The following is a 5,209-nucleotide window of genomic DNA, read 5'->3' on the forward strand; positions in this document are numbered from 1 at the left end:
CTGCCGATTTCATTTTCTGAAACAGGAGCACATTTGTTAGTGACAAACTGGATTAGGAAGGTATCTCCTGGCAACCCAGGGAGCGGGAGGTGCACCACAGGCACGGAAAATGAGGGATTATTCAAAAGGACTACATATTTTCCAGATTAAAAACCAACCAAACAAACAAAACTTTTGCACAACACAATTGAAAACTAAGTCTGAAATTACAAACCAAACCAGCTCAGTAAGGTTTTGTTTCTCTTCGTAAAGTTCTGTTCAGCACTCAACCCATGCACAGTCCTTTGGAGCAGGGGTTAGGAAAGCATTAGCTCAACCAACAGAACTTCCTCAAACTCTAGATGCTCCCCAAGCTTTATCACAACCCCTGTTTGATCAACCTCTCAAGTGCTGCTGGGAAACTCTTGCAGAACACGCACATCCTTGGAGCAGAGTCCAAAGCAAATCAGATCCTGCTGCCAAGGACTTGTCTCTGAGATGTCCAGCTGCTGAGGCTTTCACTGGAAACCAGGGAATGTTAGCACAAAGCCTCAGCTGGTGCATGCTAAATCACAGAATCATTTAATTGGAAAAGATCTTTAAGATCTTCAAGTCCAACCATTATCTAACTCTACCAGGCTTACTTCTAAACCGTGACCCTGAGCACCACGTCTAGGATGGCTTTTAAACGCATTCAAGGCCGGCGAATCAATCAATGAATTAGAAGCAAAGGATAATTCAAAACAACTCAAACCAAGGAGACTGTTATCCACATGAATCTGAGGTTCTCCACGCCACGCCAAAGCATTTTGGATGGTCAAGCCAAGTACACCGTCGTCTGGTTTTAAGAATCGCCCTTCATTCACTTCTAACACGGAAAATACCTCCGTTTGGAGAACTCTGAAAAACCACTCACTCCTTTCCCTTTCTAGTAGGTGCTGTCGTCATACTGTGGGGAAAAAAAATGAATGTATTTCCCCGAGTTGTGCCTGGCAGCAATGCAGTAGGCAAAGCTGCAAAAGAAACACAAGCCTTTTATTGAGGGCTATCAGATGTGTCCTCCCAGCAGCGCCCAGGCAGCCCACAAAATCTAGTAGCAGCAGCAAAATCTGCTTACTGCACCTCTCAAATTCAATCTCGGACTCTATTTTAGTTGTTAAACTAAACTGTACAAAACTTTGGAGAGCGAAAAGAGCTAATATATAATGTTTACATGGTATTGAACTGCTGTAATACACCCAGCACATTAAATTTGATGCCCTGGGAAACGAAAAGCCCTATACTCAGGTGTGCATAACTCAAATTGATGAAAAACTTAATTCATTAAATTTATATCTTTAGCCATGATGGCATGTAAGAAATTATACTTCAAACCAGACAGGATTTTAAGACCAAATATCTCTTCTGAGTCTCCAACTAAGGCACTTGGTTTATTTACTCTTCAACCTGTTGATTCATTTTAAAGAAATATGACAGGTATATTCGAAGGAAAAGAATTTTTTGTCTCTAGTATAATAAAAAAAATGTTTCCAGCTGTTCACAGGCTTGGGACATGGGAGGCAGCAGTATAAGTGATGGATTAGTGAGCAGAGTGTGGCAGAAGTGGCCAAACTGACATGTAAAAGACAATTTACTGGAGAACTTCCCACAGTTCTGCAACACATCCCTCACACAACCTTCACAACTGCACTTTTTCAATGTGTTTCACTGCACCCTACCACCTGCTCTGAGAAACAAAAAACTCCTTAAACTACTTTTTCTTTCCTGGCTTCTCTTGGTTCTTGCTCTCCTCCCAAGCCTGCCCAGAGCTGGAGACCACCTTGCAAGCCACTCCGATGTGAATCTGACCACGACGCTTTCACCCATCCCCAGGGCAGGGGGGATTTTTCATGCATCACTCAGATTGGTTACAGCTAATAAAACCCCAGTAGTTAAGCATTCAGTCCATAGCCATTTGGAGAATTTTGATTTTCAGGGGATGGACACACAGCAGCGCATTGCAAGTCTATCACGATGCTCATCTATACTCACTAATCTCAGCCTGGGGCCAGACCATTGTAATTGGGTACACGCGGGTATGAAAGACAGGTTTTTGGTTGTAGTGCCAGGAGAAGCAGAGGAAAAAGCCTTCACAGACATTTTCTGAAGTCCGAGCTGCTGCTCAGGTAGTGATCTTACACACTTCCTTTTGTAACGAAAAGGACTGTGATTATGGTTACACATAACTTAGCACATGCAACGTCCAGGCAATACGTGCAATTTTGTAATGAAAAGGACTGTGATTATGGTTACACGTAACAGCACATGCAACGTCCAGGCAATACGTGCAAAGGAGCAGCATTTAAGGGAATAATAGGCTGAAAATAAGCCGTACTCGAATATCAAGCACAGAGATCACCCTAGAGATTTCTTGTGGAAGAATTACACTAAACCCTAGTATTGACTTAGAGGTTAAAAGATATCCTAAATCAATTGACATTTAAAGCTGCATCACTGTTAGTGTGTCTGGAAAATGCAAAAACCTTGTTAACCCTCAGGTATGGGTCTTTAACTTTAAAACACTACCTCAATTTGATACTAGGAAAAAAGATATTTAGTATAATCAGGAGTTTTTAAGCTACTAAGAAAGAGTCATTTTCATTTTAAACAGTGCAGGCTAAACCCCCAACTTTCATAAGCCAACCATTGATTTCTCTCTGTGGAGAACAGCAGCCTACCTGTGTTTCTTGCTCATTCAGAAGAAGGTGGAAGGACCCGAAGGAGAAATTACTTTTGCAGTGTCACCCCAGTTTTCCTTACTTCTGTGGGCTCCCAGCTATTTTCCTTCCCCAGGCTGCGTTTGAGAGCTGCAGCATACCCCTGCATTCTCCGCTGCCTCATGCCGCGTTTACCCTTTCCAGCCTCTGAAGAGAATTTAAATTATTTCCTGTTTCTTCAATCTGGGATGTGGTCACTCGGCTGTCTCTGATGCTTCCACTCCAGTAAATGCCATTATGGTTTAATGACCCTCTATCATCCCTCTCCTGAGAGCAGATGGTGAGTACATGCACACACAGACAGCTAAAGATACACAACTTCATCAAATCTCCTCAAATCCATAATTTATATACACCGGGAAGTTCACCAGCCATCTAACCTGATTAGGTTTCTCATGCCCCACTTGTAGAAGTTACAGAGATACTTCCAGAATTATTTATAAAATGAGGGAGAGGTGAACCCAGCAGAGAAGGTATAAAAAGAAGTCGGGTTTGAAACTGGTACCATCAACTGAACCTTCGGCTGCGTAAAACCTCTGAGCTGTGCCTAATGCCTTTGCACAGAGAGCTAACACGAGGTGGAGCCTTTTGCTCTTTAACACAAATCTATTATTTCTTTCTGACGTACAGCTTTGAAAAAGAAATCAAATAACCTCTCTAGCAGCCAATTCTTCATTTGGAGAAAGACTCGACCAAATGTAGGACTTGATGGTTTAAGGGCTATAACAAACTCAGCGTCCTGAAAGTGTCGAGACAGTTCATTAAGCCATGTCCCTGTCTCTTTAGCCGAGAACAGCAGCTTTGTGTGTGAACTTGCCAAGTTAAGAAGATGAAACCGCATGTTTCAATATCCACACTACGCTTCCAGTATGTTTTTTAAACCGACACTGCCCAAATTCCACAGTTCACAGTGATTTCAACTCTTTTTTTTTCTTTAATATACCAAAAAAAAAATTAGCGTAGCTCAACACAGGATGCTTTTCGGTTTGACTTGTGTTTTGTGCCGCGCTCTTCCTGAACACAACACCTTGCACAAATGAGAAACCCCTGAAATACTTCCAGCATCGTGCAGGGCGACACTTGATTTTGCATAACCCAGCAACTATCCTGTCTTCTCTCCAATGTCATTTTCTCTCTGCTCCTGACTGAACATTTCCAGACAGTTGTGGGACAACCGATAGCTTTTTATTAACTGCAGCTGCTTAGTTTGACTTCGGCAAAGAATTCAGGGAGCTGTAGATTTTATCTGGTAGGACACATATTCTGTTGTGTGGATGACTTACGCGATGGCAGTATCGGATAGTCTCGAGTCTATGTTCCCAATGAAAATCTAGCTTAGCACTTTAGTTTTCATCACGTAATTCACACAATAATCTATAAAGGTGAAAAACGCAGGAGACTAAAGTAATTTTATAACATCTGCTTTCACAAATGCAGCATGATTTTTCCACATCTTATATAGTTCTATTACTTTTAATATTAATTTGCTTTTTCCTTGCTAGTATTATTTTAGCTATAACACATGGTGTTTGTTTTGAGTTTTGTGCTACTCTGTAACCTTGGCAGACCAGATGTTTCCTTTTAAAAAAGCTTATAAACAACAACAGAGTGGCTTTCCTCACAGGGAATAGGGCAAAGAAGGCACCTGTCCAGCATCCCTTGGGCATTGCAGCTCCCTTTTTCAATAAACACATCCAGAGCTAAGACAAACAACTAAACACTTCAACCCATCTGAATTTCTAGAACTGCTGAGAGGGAATAAGTTTCATCATTACTAAGGCTAATTAGTAACTATGAATCTTGCATCCAAGGAGCCAAACCCACTTTACTGACTGCCTGCGACTCTTGGATTGTGCAGGCTGTGATGCTTCAGCAAAGAGATTAAAGCACAAGGTCTCTGCCCTAAAGGCATTTACCTGTACACCCGTGCAGTCATCACCCGCGCACAAAAATGTCCTTGTCCATCACAGGGACTCTAGACCTCCCTCATACTCATCCAGAGAAGGCACCACGCTTTGAGGATGTACTTTGTGTACAGTATTTCTTCTCACTTGCTGACAGAAAATGGCAAAGATCCTGCATTTTCATCAGCCAAATCCCAGTACACCTCTGGGGTGAGTGTTACCACTTCCTACCGAACGATGGGGGCTGCTGCTTTTTATCATACTTTTCAGCTTATGAAGATTTTTTTTCAACATGTTTAGGCATCAAAAGCTAGCTGAAGGCAATTACCTCTTAAACATCTCTTCTCGCTATGAACTATTCAAGGTTCATAATCATTTATACAGCAACTTACCAGTGCATATGACAGCTGTTCCCAAATTCCTCCCCGTGGTCTTACACTTGATATTCTTCCACAGACAACACATCCTCTCTCCTCAGCATGAAGCTGTTTCTCTGCGTTTCATCTGACCACAGTCCTCTTAGACGTCTCTTGCCTCATTTACATTTGCTTTGCAGAGCACTTGAATTTC

Source organism: Apaloderma vittatum, unplaced genomic scaffold (assembly GCF_000703405.1).
Source record: "Apaloderma vittatum isolate BGI_N311 unplaced genomic scaffold, ASM70340v1 scaffold2167, whole genome shotgun sequence".
Lineage (NCBI taxonomy): Eukaryota > Metazoa > Chordata > Aves > Trogoniformes > Trogonidae > Apaloderma > Apaloderma vittatum.